Here is an 18,215-nt window from a genome sequence, read left to right on the forward strand (position 1 = left end):
CAACATAGCACATCACAATTCGAAATATTAAACCGGTCTTTAAAAGGAAAAAATAACACTGTACAATTTGGAAAGTACTTTTATTTCACAATAAACTCTCTGAGTACATCCGACTATTCCCATATTCAATCAAATTGCAAATTTGTTTCTTCGCTCGTGATCGAAAATGTCAATCGTGAGGCACACGTTGTTCTTTTCCCATACACAAAGTGTTCGTTTTCAATAAAGGAACCGCTTGGGTCGCACAGTGAATTCCAGGGCGTCGGCATGAACTTGGGCCTAGACCACAATAAAAGATGTTATGTTACTTCTAATCGCTACTGCAGCGTACAGACACATTGGGCCTGGGCAATTGTCCCACAAAACAGTCACGGTGATCCAGCCATTGACGACTATGTGCACCTGGCGAATAAAAAATCCATCAGTTGGCATCTGGAATCGATGGCAATCGCAGTAAGGCAGCATGTAGCTATTTGAAAACATAACAGAAAATATATATCAATACCCAACCTTTTTAAAATACTTCTATTGATTTCTTAATTCGGCATACAGTTTAAACTAATGATTAGCACACACAGCAAACAATCTCAAAAAAGACAAAAGAACGTGGAAACTGATACACAAATCGATATGGTCACACATGACATTTAAAAGAAATATTAGCGTTGAACCTGGGTGAATCTAGTGATAGTCTACATAGATTATGCACTCCCCACAACCACAAAAAAATTACAACCACACAGAAAGATAGTAGTACAGTTACATTGCCAAAATTTATGTTCAGATAATAATAAATTAAAGCTTGTTCCGGTGTACAGTCGTCAAAAGGAAACTTACATGATATTCAACGTCTCCATTCTCTTTCTGTAACTCAGACTGCAATGCTCAATGCTCTTGCACCAAAGATTCGTCATGAACTGATTTTACATGTTCCTTACTAAATTTTGGAATGCATAACCTTATCAAATGTTCATTATTCCAAACCTCCTCTCCCTGCATTCTTACTGAATATTCCCTTTCCCTCAAGGTCGAAAAACAATTGACCCTTATAGTTTCAGTCCCATGTAAGGTAGGCTTCCTTAGCTCGCAACCAAAAAATCAAAGCTGGTGACCGTCACTCAGAATCCAAATACAGTCTCACTTTGCAACAACATGGCTCAACGCATTCATGAGAACTGGTACTCGCATACACTTGCAAAGCCGCTGTTTCCATCAAACACTGCAGGTGGCTGCCTCAGATGCCAAACTCTAGGGGGTGCCAGTCTGACTCCAATATTCATTTAAATACATTGTAACACAGACACATTAGTCCTTCGCCTGTAGTTTACAAACATTATATTGAGGAACACCTCCAAATGTACGGTATAACTTTCGTGACAAAAAACACCACTTTTTTACTTCTTGCTGTCACATCCCATCCCAGCCTCATCAACCCTCACCTTCCGAGACAGTATTTGATAAGTTTAAAAAGTGCAATGTTCTATTTTTTTATATGTTTTTGCGGCAATGTCCGTGGACATCAAAACACGGATCAAAAATGACAGACGCATCGGAACAATCTGACACACTTCACGCTCTTCACCATTCAATGAGCAAACGTGTCACATGTCTGCGGACATGACGCACCCGATTAGCCAATCGTTATCTTGTCTGCGGAACGAACAGGGAAGTGTGACCGTGGAGCGGACATAGATATCACAAATCTTTTGAGACCTACTTTTTGATAATTTTTTTAAAAAGTACTGGACGGATTTTCACCAAATTTCCAAAAGCACGCTTTTGGGACCAAACTGCTGCTCCATCCGCAAATTTGGTGAAAATCCGTCCAGCGGTTTGATCCGTAGCCATGCGCAAAGTTATTCCCCCATTCAGCCAAAGGGAAAAAAGACATTTTGGGACCCCCACAAGAACTTTGCCCCCCCTGGATCAAACCTCACCAAACTTTGCAAAAATTCAGAGTGGGCCATATACTTTTTTTGCAAAGTTTAGTGAGGATTCGTCCAGGGGGAGCGAAGTTGCAAGCCGCCCAAAAAGTGCTCTTGCTATGGGATTAGCAACTTCACCATAACTACACGGCCACTAGCGTGGCCGTGTAATATATATATATATATATATATTCAATGAAAAAACTTTGTTAAAGGGACGTTATGGTTAAGTTGCGCTACTAAAAACCTATAGTGATGTCATCAATGACATTTGTCATGTCAATTTTGATATCCTGGGTGTTAGTCTTATCAGTGCACGGTGGTGGCGCTAGTTATGGTTGCTTAGCTGACATAAAACAAAGGGGGTAAAGATGTGATGGCGGCAGTGATGGCATCAATGACATGTGTGGTGGCATCTTTCATGTCCGGGGTGGTAGTGGTAGCAGTGGAGAGTGCTGATGGGAAATATGGGTGCTTAGCCTACCATAACTGCCGAATTTCAGGTGTTTTTAGTTTTTACTTGTAATCATAACGTCCTTTTAACAAAGTTTTTGTACTGAATGGCATAGGTTTTTAATAGGGCAACTTAACCATAACTTCCCTTTAACAACATTTTTTTGGTAGTGAATTTTGGACGTTTTTAGTAGGGCAACGTAACCATAATGTCCCTTTGACAAACGTTTTTTCAATGACAATGTAAGTGATTGATACCATAAGTTGACCAAAAAATTTTGTTGAACATTTAGAAGGATTCCAATAGTAACACATAAGCATACTGTAAAGGAACATTTGACTTCACTGGCCATCTTCCTACGAATTGCAAAGTAGCATATGCTGTTGCACAGCATGGCCACATGGTGCAGAACTCATACACACTTCACAATAAGATGTGTGAGTCGTTGATAGTGCGGAAGGACATTGTATGTTGTTCTACGAACTTGTAACTACAACACTTCCCGTGCAGAACTCAACAGGGCAAGTTTGCACCACAATAGAAGCAAGAGTGCATACCGAGGTCTTTGAATCAGTAAACCCCATTACACCCTAAAAAATGGTGGATGAATACCATTACCAAAAGAGATTGTATGGCACTAACCCATGGGACCAAAAAAAATGATTTTTGATCTTCAACCGGAATGCCTCCGGCGTTCTCGTTTGAAGAAAAGAAATCCTTTTTCAAGATGGCCACCATGGAAAGGGAAGGCGGGCGTTCCATAGAAACTCTTTTTGTGCCTACCATTACAGCTGCCAGAAATTAGAAAAGGAAAATGTGTGACCGTAGTGGTCGAAGAATATTTGTATTTGTTCTAAAATGTGTGGTTTTCAGCAACACCTTTAACAGAAAGGCAGTGCCTGGTGGACAGGGTGACTTCAATGCAATGTTTTGCCCCAACCAGTAAAAGGCAGAATTTACCTCCCCGACATTGTGGTCAGTAACCATAGCTACAGCCTACCCTTCAAAGACGAAAGGGGTACCGTTGATTTGTTATGTGGACACTACCACATGTAAAACACAAAGGTGTTTGTTCGTGCGCAATGACCTTTACATAATTGTTTGAAGCATACAGTAAATATGTTTGGCAAAACAGAAGCGTACAGAAGGCAAAGGAGCAGTCTTCTATTGTATGGACACAATCACAACAAACTCTGTGAAGTCAAGTGCAATAACGGCAGAAATATTGCAAGGAAGACCATTACCACTGACCTGTGCACACATTTTTGTGTAAGTGCCACAAGTTGAAAGGGGTGAAGAAATGTGTAGTGGGAAGGTATAACGAAGCATTGCTTTTCAAACCTGTCTGTAGAACAAACAGTTTCACTGCACCTGATCTAATTTTTCCACTTTTAGAAAGATACCAAATCTGACAACGTAGTGTCTTCATGCAGAAGTACTCTTGGTAATTGGGGCATGTAGGTGACAGAAAGAACCCTGACGGCACAAAAGCATATTAGATGGGCCTAAGGCTTACGTTGCCAAACCAAGTGGTGTGCAATTGTGTGTTGGATAACGTACCTTGGCAGCGTAAACAAATGATTCCATAATGACTTACGTACCATGATACGGCACCTACCAAAAAACATACTACAACCTGCAACATAGCTTGGCACATTGTGAAGGGGAAGATTGAATGGTTAAAGAACACACTAACATGTAGAAATTAGTAATGTACTGTTATTTCACAATGCACATTGCTAAATCGTGGCCCTTTTCTCATTTGCAAATAAAGCTGAACTTTGTGTCTGTGCTGCACAATCAAAATGGTAATTTTGACGGTCACGTTGATGTTTTCCCACACAGTCACCAAAATGTTTCCATAATGACTTACATACCGAGATACGGCACCTACTAAACAACATACTGCAATGTGCAACGTAGCATGGCACAATGTGAAGTGGAAGAATAAATGGTTAAAAAAACACACAAACATGTAAAAATTAGTAAGGTACTTTTATTTCACAATCCACATTGCTAAATCATCGCCCTTTTCTCATTTGCAAAGAAAGCGGAAGTTTGTGTCTGTGCTGCACAATGAAAATGGTAATTTTGACGGTCACGTTGATGTTTTTCCACACAGTCACCATGCGTTGGCGCCACAGTAGTAGGTTTCCTCTCACATTGATTGCCAAGACGGTGTGATGTAGTCCATCAGAAAGCATGGTATGTTACTTAAAATGTTAGTGGTAATGGTGACGTTGGTGTTTAACCACACAGAAAATATGCGTTGTTCACACAGTAGTCGTATTCCTCTCACAGTAATTTACAAGGCGACGTGAATGGCTGTGAACTATGACACCAAAAAGGATGGTATGTTGCTTCTTACTGCTACAACTGCGTACGGACATAGTGGTCCGATGCGGTCATCCCATTCAATGATGACGCACATACAACCAGTGACGAATAGCTGCACTTGACGATTGAAAAAAACGTCATGTGGTCGCTGCAATCCATGACATTCACAATATGGAAGGAAGTAGCTGAGGGGAAAATAAAAAAAAATCTATCAATACGAACCCTTTGCGGAAATGAAAGGTGTAACACATAACATTTCTATAATGAATTAATGTTATATGGGGAAATGTAGTGACTCCCTACTAACGGCGACAATGTACAGTCTGCATAATAGGTAATAAAATATCAATGCCACATAAATGTTGTAGGTAATAGTGGAAATTGTAGTTACATCGTACAGACAGTGGTAATGTGCACTCTGAAAATACAACGGCACAAAAACATGCAAATGCATTTGTAGGAAAAAAATGTTTTATGCAGTCTAAGCAATTAATGGCAGTTTGGTCTACAGGCCTAAAAAATAGGCTTACATGATATGCACCGGCTCCATTTTGGCCTCTGCAGTCACACAGTAGGTTGTTTGCAGGAAGACGTCCTCGGGAACCGATATTTCATGTGCTTCACAAACCTTTTTGAAGCATAACTTATCAAAGGGTATGATTTACAAACTATGATTCCCTACATTCTTTCTGTCTCTTACCTGTACGTCAAGGTCGAAAAACAATTGACCCTTATGAGTTTCGGTACATGTGCGACCATACTTGAGCGCCTAGTGAAAAATAGAAATGAAGTGACCTTCACTCAGAACGCAAATACGTTCTCATTTTGCAACAACATATCAGCAGTCCTTCATGAGAAACGTCACTCCCGAACACGCGCAGAAGCGCTGTGTTTATGAAACAGTGCAGGTGGCTGCCTCAGATTCCAAACTATAGGACGCCAGTTTGACCGCAGTATTTTTGGTTATTGCTTCTTACATACATGCAGTAAGAGCTTGTTGTACATTGCCTACCAAGTTTCACTGTATGGTATGATAATGGTAACAAAAATAAAGCACTTTTTTACTGCGTACTGCCACATATAAGTAACGCTTACCTTTCGACACAGTGTTCCATAAGGGTTTGTTTACGACGATTTTGGCATACAACAGAAACCAAAATAACCATGGCGGTCGTATCGAAAGAATTGATGCTGCGGCAGAACCAATCAGTGAAGCGCAACATCTTGACGTGTAGCATGCCACAGATTAGCCAATAGAAATCTTCTCCACTGAGCGAACAGGTAAGTGGGCCCGCGGAGCGAACATAGATATCACTCATTTTTAGAGTGCTACTTTTTGACCGTTTTAAAGGAAACTACTGGACGATTTCTCACAAAAAATACAAAAGCACGCTCTGGGGAACAAGCCCCTGCCGCAAAATTGGTGACAATCCGTCCAGTGGTTTGGCCTGTAGCCGTGCACAAAGTTTTTGCCCCATTCAGTCTATGGGAAGAAAAGAGGTTTTGGGACCCCCCCTATAACCTTGCCCCCCCTGGACGAATCCTTACCAAACTTTGGTAAGGATTCGTCCAGGGGGAGCCAAGTTATAAGCCGCCCAAAATGTGCTCTTGCTATGGAAACAGCAACTTAACCATAACTACATGGCCACTACCGCGGCCATGTAATATATATATATATATAGAGTCTGGATGTTCGATGTCGCACCTTTAGTAAGCCAGGATCCGTAAAAGAGAAGGGCTGAAAGTGTGACGCAGTAGAGAAAAACTGCTGAAAATCAAGGAAGGATCGAGAAGGCTGTCCGGCCCAATGTCAAGGGTTGGGGCAGCCAAGAACTGGTAATCTATTCAAGGAGATACAAAGAACGTTAGAAGCAAGCCGATCTTATGTTAAGGTGTGACAGAAACACTATGAGTGGCAAGTTTTATTAATTTAATATCATTAAATACAAAGAAGGAGCCCAAACATGGTGTCCTGTCACATGGGATGGATGGAAATAGAAAATGGGCAAGCTGCATCGAGACTTGAAGATAAGAACATGCTTGCACTCCCTTCTATTTGCAGGAGCAGTTATACTCTGCAAGGCCAAGTTCAAAGACAATTCGAATGGCAAACAGCGTAAGTGATGATGGATGATGGGCTAATTGGGTGGGGAGGCATGGTCAAGTCCACCCACCAGCACCTGGAGTACCAGCTTTTGTGCTGCTAGCAAGTCAAATATTCCAGAAGGGTACAATTGTGCCAACCAATTGCAGAGGGTCATGTATTGAAGAGCCTTATAGTTTGAGAGCCAATGGTGTGTCATGTATCTAACAAATATTGAGAATGACTTGTACAAGGGGTGGGCATAAGTTGTCCACCTGACTAGAGAGTCCAATCACAATCCAATCCCCTACAGAAGGTATACCTAGATGTTCCCTGTAGACCTATAACAATCCCAAGTGGGGTTTCTTAGTTTGCCACATAGTATGACATCATGAGTGATGAGTTTTCACTATAAAAGCATAATTTTTTATGAAATCTGTTTAGATTATGCTGTGAGATGTCAGTTGTACTTCCTGTTTTAGACAATTGACAATAAAACAGATTTTGTTTGCCAACTTCCTGAGTTGGTCTTGTTATTGGTGTAAGATTTATTCTAAACCCCCATCCATGTAATGACGTGCTTCCTCATTTATAAGGACCTCACTTGGGCTGATGGTCAGGCCTTTCTTGCTAAAGAATTCACTGAAATTTGCTATTCTAGTCAGTCCACTAGGTGTGCAGGAGATAAGGACCACATCATCTGCGAATAAGAGAATATTGACCTTTTGTTTACTTAATTTTGGGGAATCGGGTTAATCCACAGCCAGACTGATCACCACATCATTAAAGTAGATGTAAAAAAGTAAAGGGGTAAGGACATAGTCTTGCCTGACCATTTTTTCTACTGGACATTGCTTGGTAATTTTCCCTCCTATTCCGCACCTCACTGTTGCAGTGTTGTTTGTATAAAGTAAAAGGATAACCCTTAGCAGGGATTGGAGGATGTTTTTGCTCATTATGGTTTTTCACAGCTCTGAATATGGAATGCCATTGAAGGCCATTTTCAAATTGATGAATATGAAAATTAGCATGCCCAAGGACAGGGTAACATATTTTTCAATCTAAGTGCCTAGTCTAAAAGCCTGATCTTTGGTACTGATGCCCCTTTTTCAACGGGCTTGGAGGTTGCGAATACAGTCCATCTCAGAGGCCATTCCTCTCGCCTGTTCATTATCAGTTTACCAAAAATGTTACCTGGGACGTCTAATAGGGATATGGTACAATAATTTCCTGGAAGATTTCATCCCCCTTCCTATAGATAGGGACAATCACTGCTTGTTTGTAGCTGTCCAGCACTTTGCCTAGCTTGCAGAAGAGATTCATTATGGATTGAAGATAAGTGGTACATACTTTGGGCTCAGCTTTATACATGTCAATTGGTGCCATATCCAGACATGGGGCTTTGCCAGCATGTTGTGACCTCAAAGCAGCTTCTACCTCCTTGATAGTGAATTCCAGATGGGCACCCTCGAAGTGGTCTGCGGTAACTGGTGGCATGTCTTCAAATTCCACTCTGTCTTCTTTACATAGGCCAGAAAATTGAGCAATCCTCTAATCCTCTGTGGTTGCCACTTGAAAAGGGTCACCATCCTCCTTGTCTCCTATATAGGCTATCCACCAGAAGGCTTTGTGATTCTTCTGATTGCCTCATTCAGTTTCTCCCACCTATCTAAGGTAATGACTTCTTTTTTCCATTTTATCAGATCTTTATACTCATATCTAATTCTTGGGCTGGTCTCTTGTACTTGACACTGATTAGATTTTAATGCTACTAATAATTCTTCTTTTATTCTGCACTCACAATCAAACCATCCACTATTTCTTGTCTTGGCGCCCTCGTAGGCTATGGTTTTGCAAGGTTCTGTCATATGGTTATGCAAAATTCCTGTTGTGGTCTCGTTAGTACCCCACAGGACCAAATCATTTACTCTAACTTCACAGAAAGCTACTTCAATTAGAGGGAGGATTTTGGAAATGTCTAGTGGAATGGTGTTGCTTGACTTGATCCTTTCTCAAGCCAACCTCCTTCTATTGTTTGTGGTTGATATCATTTGATTGGTAGTGGATAGTTCCCTTTTGTTCCTATCCTCAAGGGATATTGATAGCGACTGGATGAGGGTCACTTTTTCTTCTGCGGTGGGCATTCAGGTTTTTCAACATCTTTCAGTGTGGTAGGTCTATCCAGATGTATTCTATGTGGTTCACAATTGTACCTTTTTTGTACGTATGAGATGGCGGTACATTGCCTTTCAATCAACCACTGCAGGCGCTGACTACCATCCTAACTAAAATCTGGGCGGTTTCCAAGGTCTTTGTCTAATCGGCTTTGGTAATTTCAGGGTAGGGATGTCTTAGATCAGATCTTCTTATTCAAGAAAGTCTATCAGCTCTTCATGCGGCTCAAGCTGTACTTTAAAGTGCCCCAAGATCAGAGTTAAATTGCTATTACAATTGGATGAGTAATCACTAATTGTGGATTTGAGTTGCAGCATAGTTTGCCTGGCATTATTGCCATAAGGGTGGTTGTACATGTTCGCAAGGAGGATATTTTGAGAATTGGGCAGGGCAATATTGAGGCACATCAGGTTGGGTAGTTGGTTACATGCATTATAACATGTACAGTGTAGTGTTTAGGGTGTTCTTTAGCCATATACATATGCTGACACACAGCCGCCCTGTTGCTCCCCTGGGTTTACTAGTTGGAATTCCAAATATCATGCAGACCACCAAGCTCAAAGAGTCTAATGATGTCATAGTTGGAAATAAAGCTTACCCAGTTCGGAATTTCTAGGTTCTTGACAAGGCCATGTGACAAGGGCTTCTTACAGGCCGTGTCAGGGAAGGAGGAGGGCCACCCCAAGCAGTCCCTGGTGCTTGTTCAAGTGTATATAGACCCCCCCCCTGCTCACCTTACCGATGATGATGATGGTGAACACTGACGGGGGAAAGCTGCTGCAGGAAGCAGCAGAGGTAAGCTACCACACAACAGCAATTCATACTTTGTCACAGCAGACAGCCAGCAGCCTAACACTGGCCACGCAAGAGAGGGATGCAGCAAAGTCTCCAACGATCTGCACAGCATTCAGAAAAGGAGGCCTCATTAATGAAGCCCCCACCAGTTACCAGATACCTTAAGAGTGAAAGGTCCATCAGAAGGCCTTATAACACAGGGACTCCAGTTCCTCAGAAACTCTTTCACTTCCCATGCCAGAGAGACTTTCAGAAAAGCGGGTGGGGTTTACAAGCCCTGTTTGAAATCTCCCTAAGCACTCCCACTGCTACACTCCCTTGAGCCAGGTAAGTGATTGGACAGGGTGAGTAGCCAATCCTGGGAGACAGTGGGGTATTTAAGGAGGTGTGTGTGTGACAGTGCGGGTTAGTTGGGTTGGTAATAGAGGGGTAAGCAGGGCACCATATCCCTTGAGGAGGAGAATGTTAATGTTAATGTTAATGTTAAAGGGCATTTGTACCGTGCACTATCACCACCAAAGTGGTCCCCTGGCGCTCTGGCGGCTCTGAAAAGGGAAGGGAGGGGGGCGTTAGTGGGAAGGAGCTGAAAAAGTGCAAGAGAGCAGTGATATGCTGTTGGTAGCCTCAGCCCGGTGGGTCCGTTGGCTGGACCTGGGGTGTTTTGCGGCCGGTAGTTGTCGTGTACTGTTGTGCGAGTCTATGTGTGTTTTTTGTTTTGTTGTTGCCATGTAGTGAAGTTTGTGCGGGTTGTTGTGCTGTAGGTTTGTGGATGTGTTTGGTTTGGAGTTTCAGAGATGTATGCAGAGGGGGAAATTGTTAGTGCAGTTGATTAGTTGGCATCTCTATCCTGACTTGAGGCGGTGGGTTTCTGTATTCTCCCCAGATGGGTTTCGGTAGCACCCCTATGCCTCTGTCATGATCTGGGTCCATCTAGCCTTCAAGGTCCCTTTCACAACTAGTCCCCTCATCCCCAGCCTGCCTTGCAGTGCTACCTATCTTCCCTACCCACTCATACAGCTAGTGCACCTGCCTACGTCCACAGCTCAGCTATTGTGGTGATTGCCAATATCCCCCCAATTCCAAAACACTGTAGTACCTGGTGGCAACTAAGGGGCGAGTGCGTATGTTGGGTGGGATTAGGGTAGGGTTGTTGATTCCGTCTCCATGGGTGTCGCTGGTGTTGCTCTCTACCAGGTAAAACTCGTCCGGGTGCCGTGGGAGTTTCCCAGTGGGTTCTGGGAGCTGTTCGTGTCTAGTTTAGTCTAGTCATCCCTTTTCCTTTCTGTTTCCGTTTGAGTCTGTGGTGTTGAATAGCCAAGTTTTTAGTAATTTCCTAAATTTTAGGTGATCTTTGGTGTTTCTTATTTCTTTTGGGATGTCGTTCCAGGTTTTTGCAGCTAAGTGGTAGAAGGAGGTGCCTCCAAGTTTTTTCTTGAGGTATGGTTTTGGTTCCGGGCGGATTTCGTTGCATGACCTGAGGAATCTAGTTGGCTTGTAGATTGTTATTTTCTTTTGTAGGCATTCTGCTCCTTGTCCGCTGATTGCCCTGTGCGTTATGCACATTGTTTTGAAGGTGATGCAATGTTTAATTGGGAGCCAGTGTAGTGTTTTTAGGGCAGGAGTGATGTGTTCTCTGCTTGATAGTTTGAGGAGTAGTCTTGCAGCTGTATTTTGGATACGTTGTAGTTTCTTCAGGAGGTATTCTGGTATTCCGAGGTAGAGGCTGTTTGCATAGTCGACTTTTGACATGATGAGGGCGACGATAGTGAGTGTTTTGTGCGTGAAGGAGAGGAAAGGTAGGATTCTTCTTGCCGTGTGGAGGAGGAAAAAACATTTTGTGACAGTTGCATTAATTTGTGGTTCTAAGGTTAGGGAATTGTCCATCAGGACCCCCAGATTATTTTCTACCTTAGATGGTGATGGTGCGGTTCCCATTTCAGTTGGCCACAGGACGACGGTTTCATTTTCTTGGTCTTTGGATATGATCATGATTTCTGTCTTTCCTGGGTTGATTTTCAGGTTGTTGGCAGTCATCCAGTTGAAGACTTCTTTTAGACATTCGATTAGGGTTGTGTGATCGGCTTGGGTGTCTTTGATTTTGTAGATGATTTGAGTATCGTCGGCGTAGTTGTAGCATGTGATGTTGTATTTTTTGAAGATTCTGATAACCGGTGTCTGGTAGATGTTGAAGTACAGTGGTGATAGTGAGGATCCTTGTGGCACTCCGCAGTCGTTAACTCTTGGTGTGGATATGAAGGGTCTGATCCAAACGGTTTCTGTTCTGTCTGCTAGGAATGATTTAGTCCAGAGTAGTGCTGTGTCAGTTATGCCTATGTCTTCTAGTATTTTGGTTAGGGTGTTGTGACTAACTGTGCCGAAGGCTGCAGAGGGGTCGAGTAGGATAAGGGCTGAGGTTATGTTTGAGTCTGCGTTAGTTTTTAGATCGTCCCAGATGGATAGTATTGCTGTTTCCGTTCCTCTTGCAGGTCTGAAACCAACTTGAACTTGGTCTAGCAGGTGATGTTTTTTTACATGTTCTTGGGTTAATTTATAGACGTAGGTTTCCAGGAGTTTTGCCGGGTAAGGAATGTTGGAGATAGGCCTGTAGTTGGAGAGGTCTTCTACGTCGCCACTTGTGTTCTTCAGAAGTGGTTTGATATATGCTGATTTGAAGATCCTCAGTACATTTCCTGTTGCTAGTGATTGGTTCAAAAGGTTTCTATAGTATTCTGCTGGCGTTCCTTGAGCGAGGATTGATTTGTAGATGTCGGGGGACAGGGATCCATGGGTAATCCAGCTTTCTTGCTGTGTTTTACCAGCATTGCGAATGCCTCTGCTGATATTTCAGGAACGTTTTTGAGTTTGTGCTGAGGTTCTGAGATAGGATCGCCCGGTAGTATCTTGTGGTCGATTGGTATGTTCTGTATGGGTTGTCGGATGTCATTGATTTTTTTTTTTGAAGTGGTTTGCCAGGTCATTGCACAGTTTCTCTGAGGGAGTTGGGGTGTTGTCACAGCCTGGTGGCTTTCTCATCTCTTTGATTATGTTAAATATTTCTTTTTGAGTGTTGGTGGCACTGGTGATTCTGTCATCATAATGCCTTCTCTTCGCCTTTTGAATTTCCTTCTTGTATGCCCGGATTTGTCTCTGGAACATTGTTTTTTTGTCTAGGTTGCATTCTTTCCTCCATTCCAGTTACATCTTTTTGTTTTCCTTTTTCATGGTGCTTAATAGTGGAGTGAACCATTTTGCCATTGCTCTTTTTTTTGATGGGGTGAAAGGTTTTTCTGGGGCAATCTTGTCGATTGTGTCTGCAATCCATTTGTGTAGTAGTTCAGCTTTCTCGTCTAGGTCTGCCAGCTTTAGCTCTGTAGTTGAGGGTTTGGTTAACTCCAGTCGTTCGAATAGGTTGCATTCATTGACGTGTTTCCAGTTTCTTTTTGTGGTGGTTGTGAGTTTGGGAGGTTGGATATGGACTTGAGTAGGCAGAGTGACCACGAATGGGAAAATGAGATGGTCACTCCACAGTATTTGTATTGGCGGTGCCATGGTGGTGAGTTTATTTTGGCAAAAATGGTGTCAAGGGTGTGTCCTGCCGAGTGTGTTGCCCCTTTGACTAGTTGCCGTAGTTTCATGGTATTGAGTTGTTCGATCAGTGAGTTTTGGGAGTTGGTGTGACTCACTTCAAACCAGATGTTGAAGTCCCCCAGAATGATTAGGTGTTCGTGGTTGATGGCTATGTTGGTGATGGCTTCTATGAAGTTGTCAACTAAGGTTGCATCAAATGTCGGTGGTCTGTACACCAGGATGAATGTGTTGTTGGTTTTTGGGCTTGCTGTTAGGTGTATTACCATGGCTTCGCAGTTGAGGATGTTGAGCGGTTCGTCTATTTTTATTTTCAGGTGTCCTTTGAATGCTATTGCGATTCCTCCTCCTTTTTTGTTTTTCCTGTTTATTTGGAGGCATTTGAAGTCATTTGGAAGGCAGCCCTGGAGTGTGATTTTGTAGTTGTCGTCCAGCCATGTTTCTGTGATGAACAGGATGTCAATGCTGCTGTCATCAAGTAGGTCGAAGAAGATCTCTGTTAAGTGTTTTGACATGGATCTGGTGTTTATAAAATTGCAGTGGAGTTTGGGGATGTTGTTTGGTTTGGACGTTTTGTTGAGGTTGTCTTTTGATCGGTGTTGGGGTTTCCTTCCTGGTCGATCTCTTGTTGAGGTGTAGGTTTTGGGGTGTCAGCATCTTCGAAGAGTTCTTCGAGGTTCTGTCTTGGGTTCTTGTTTTCATTGGGTTCGTCTTCCATGGGTTGTGATAGTAGTAGGGAGGTAGTGGTAATGGTAATGGTAATGGTAGTAGGGAGGTGGTGGTAGTATCAGCAGAGTAAGGGGAGTAGGAGAGATATGAGCAGGATGGAGGCACAAAAGGAGGCGGTGGAGTAGAGTGAGAGGGAGGAGGGAGATGGAGGAACAGAGTTAAAGAACAATTGCGGATACAGGTGTTAATAGGATTAGGAGTGAGATAGGAAGTAAGATCGCAGGGTGGAGGAAGAAAGGTTGAGTGACAGTTTGTAGGAACAGTGAGGTAGTAGCAGAAGAACGTAAAGGACCAATATAGAGAAGGGTCAGGGGCAAGAGGGTCTGAAAGAAGTGAGAGTGACGCTGGGCAAAAGAAGGCACCATTCCCCATTTCCTTAGTCTACTAAGCAGGGATAGGAGAGGGAATGCTAGAAGTTCCCTAGGGAGTCAGATAGCCAACATCTTAGGATAAACACCTGAGGTGTAGAGAAGTGAAAGACACATAGGGGTTACTGATCATTGAGTTACTAACAACTGGGTAGGGACGTCTGGGGTTGGGAGGTTGGACCCAGGCCCATGGAAGATAAGAGAGGAAAGGGCCAGCCCTAGCACCAACCCCAAAGAGCCCAGAAAGCCAATGAACTTGAGATTACCAGCCATTCTGCCATTTTTTTGTTGTAATAAATACCATTGGACTTTTTGTTAAGACTCAGCGTGATTCTTTGGGCTGGGCCACCCCTGTCATAGCCAGCAATGTTCCAGCTGACAAGGCTGAATGAGGCAGAGGGTGCATAATCAGGAGATAGTAATCACTTGGGTATGAAAGATGTTATTGGCGGGTGAGGGTGCTCTGGTCAATCGTTCCTCCCATTACTTTGCATAGTTCTCTTAATCGTTTCCTGTATTGGGGGTTTGCCCTTGACCTCAATTTGTAAACCCCTTGGTGGTAGGGTTTTATAGTCTATAGCAATGATGCTATTAACAAAATCCCGATCATAGACTCCTCCTTTAGGGTAATCATAGTTGGGACGGTCAGGGTCCTGGATGCCCTCTACATCTCTAGTATCCTCTCTAATAACTGAGCAGCAACCTTTTCTGGTTCACAGCCAGTGGACACACTTATTAATAAGTGAACATTTCTTTTCTAATTGGCCTTTTGATAACTTTGGGACATTAAGCAGATACAGCGAATCGCCATCTGCACCACTACTAGTTATTATGGGGCTTCTACTGACCCCAGTTACTACACGAATAAGTAATGCTAAAGTGCTCCCATGGCAGCCTTCTTTCTCTTGTCCTGCAGAAATGGGTGAGCCTTGAGAGTTGTTACTTTGTATCCTACAGTCCCTCCCAATATTAAGATTTATTGTTGGGGGTAGATGGTTTCTGACAAAATTCATCATTATGTAAATCATCAAACTGTCCATTCTGACTGGGCCTCCCATCCCTGCTATCCTTCCTTTCAATTCGTGTGATCAGGATCTCTATGTTAATCTGTTGATGGATGGGGCCCCACCTTACAGCTCACTAACTATCCTGCCCATATTGCTTACAACTTGGGTCAGGTTTTCAATTAGCTGTTGTATGACTTTGATCTCTTGGCCAAGTAAGACACAATTTGCGTTTTGTGGCTCAGATACCAGGCTAGTCTGATCAGTGTTTGGTGATGTCTGCAATGGGACAGGGCCGGCCCCGGCCCCCTCCTCCTGTTCTATGATCACTACTGTTGCACCTCCTTCAAGAACCCTTTATGCTCCATTGAATGGCCCCTGGCATAAGCAGTGCTTGCCTCAGCCTCAGCAAGTGGGTGAAATCGCTGTGAAAGCTTTATGTTCCTACCTGTGGTAGTCTGTATGTTGCGGCGTGCATCTAAGTCACGCTCCCCATTGGCTCTGCAAACCTCCTCAGGTGCAGTCTCTGGTTGGTGCTCTGGAGCTCCATTATTCACAGGAATGACGGATTCTTTATGCATCTCGACTGCGAAGGATACCCGCTGACTACCCTCTTGTATGACACTCCTAGAGATAGCTTTGGTCTCATAATTGTAAAATTTGCTACCACTTTTAGATCCTGTGCTATTGGTGGCCAAATATAACTTCAATTCTCTAATGTTCACTTGGGTTCCTGGTTTCACAGTGTAGGTTTGGGTGGCTGCCTTCGTGATGCTGCAGGCATGCATTTTGGGGCCAATGGTGCTATTGTCGCAGTCATGCGGTAGGACTTCTATTTCTTCAATCAGGACATTGAACTCTTTGAGGGGTACCAGAATGCTAGCAGTCTTCTTTTTAGGATCCATTTCAAGAGAGACACTCCTGCCAGCTTTGCATTTTGACATTCTGGGACTGATCCTATTTAGCAGTGCTTACCCCCTATAGGGCGCTAAAGTGCAAAAGTGCGAATGTACAATCAGACAGTACAATGCTTAGGGAACAACTGACAAAGCGCAGGGGCTCTAAAATACGAATGTTGAGCATGATCAGATCACACAACCGAAGAACGTTCTTCAGAAGATGAGTAGAATCAAACAAAGCAACGGTTCAAAGGGGGCTGGACGACATAAGGCTGAATTGTAGTGTAACGCCTCAAAAAACACTAAAGTGCAAAAGTGTGATGAAAATAGTGCAAACGATTAAAACAGAGCGACCAAAAATGTGGCTTGCCTCTCTGAAGTCTTGGCTTAAAGGGGGCAAAAGTGTAGGACAATCAGGTATATATTTCAGCAAGGGGGTACACGGAAAATTAATAAATAAATAATACAATTGCAGCTGAGTGGTATAAAACTAGATACAAAAAAAGTGTCAAGAGTAATTGATTAAAAAACATTAATCAAAGCACTGGCGCTTTATACCCAGACCAGGTGCTACTGGTCTAGGGTGGCCGCCCAATCTGCTCAAGGGGTCCCTAAGTCGACCCCACCCCTCACCGTGATCAGGCTATATGAGATAAGAAAGGAGGATACCAAAGCACCCTAAAAGTTGTTAATGATGGCAATCAGTCTTACGCTTGCAGTCATGTCTCTTCCACAGGTGGAGGCAGGGGTGTGGCTCACATGCACAGCAAGGCACAGCATAGGCACAAGAGCACCCTACCCCTCACCACCCCACTCAGGTCCAGCCAATCAAGAGAGAAAAGGGAATGTAACAGTGGATTAATACTTTCAATCGCCTTATCTTCCTTGGGCCATGTTGTTTATGCTCTCTCATGGTCTCCAATTACATTTGGCGCTTGCCAACAGTGTGGGCTCCTGTGTCCTCTGCTAAGTTCTCCTAAGTTCACTAATCAAGATGTTCAAGGTAATACATTTGCACCGCCTAAGACGTGAGCTTCAGAGCCTCACAAATCTTTCACTAGCTTGCGATACACAGACTAGCACCCTCTGTTGTTGCCCAAATTAAAGTTGTCAACAGCATCTGGGTGGAAAGCTTAGTTGGCACTTCTGAGATTGGGACATGTGACTGAAGTTTGTACACTGACCTTTGAGGTGAGCATGTAACCAAATGAGCTTTCCTATCAGTTTACAGTCCACCACTTCATTATACCTGAATATATCACCACGTTGAAACCTCACACTTTCACAGATGCTTGATGATAACCATTGCCCAGCCTATTAAGCCACCAGTTTGCCACTCACTACTAACACATCATCTACTTGCCAAGTAATAGGAATTCACATTCACCTCTGTCAATTAATCTATGCTTTAGTTCTACCACATATCAAAGTTCTGGGTCCACACAAACACTGCATATGTGAAAAAGTACTCAATCTAGCAGACAAAGGTTCACTTTTAATGTTGTTAGTACCCAGCATCACGCCAGCGTTCAAAAAGGTAGAGCACAACCCATTGATCCATTGACCTTGAAATGCCCCTCCCCCCTTTCCTGATTCTAATCCGTCCCCACAGAGAGGCAACACAGCATTATGCTGAAAAACACCCCCCCTCCCACCCCGGAACAGACACTCGTGAAGACTGTCAAAGACACCCCTGCTGTTAACTCATATGTTAGCCCCCCCCATGCACCAGCACGATCTTAAAATAATATTTCTGATATTTTGGTGATTTAGATGCCACTGCATACTAGACACTTCCCATTTCTGAGTGATGTAATAATCAGTGTCACTATTATTACGCACTTGCAGTACTCCACTTAGC

Source organism: Ambystoma mexicanum, chromosome 4q, assembly GCF_040938575.1.
Source record: "Ambystoma mexicanum isolate Mex_15411 chromosome 4q, UKY_AmexF1_1, whole genome shotgun sequence".
In the NCBI taxonomy this organism is placed as follows: Eukaryota; Metazoa; Chordata; class Amphibia; order Caudata; family Ambystomatidae; genus Ambystoma; species Ambystoma mexicanum.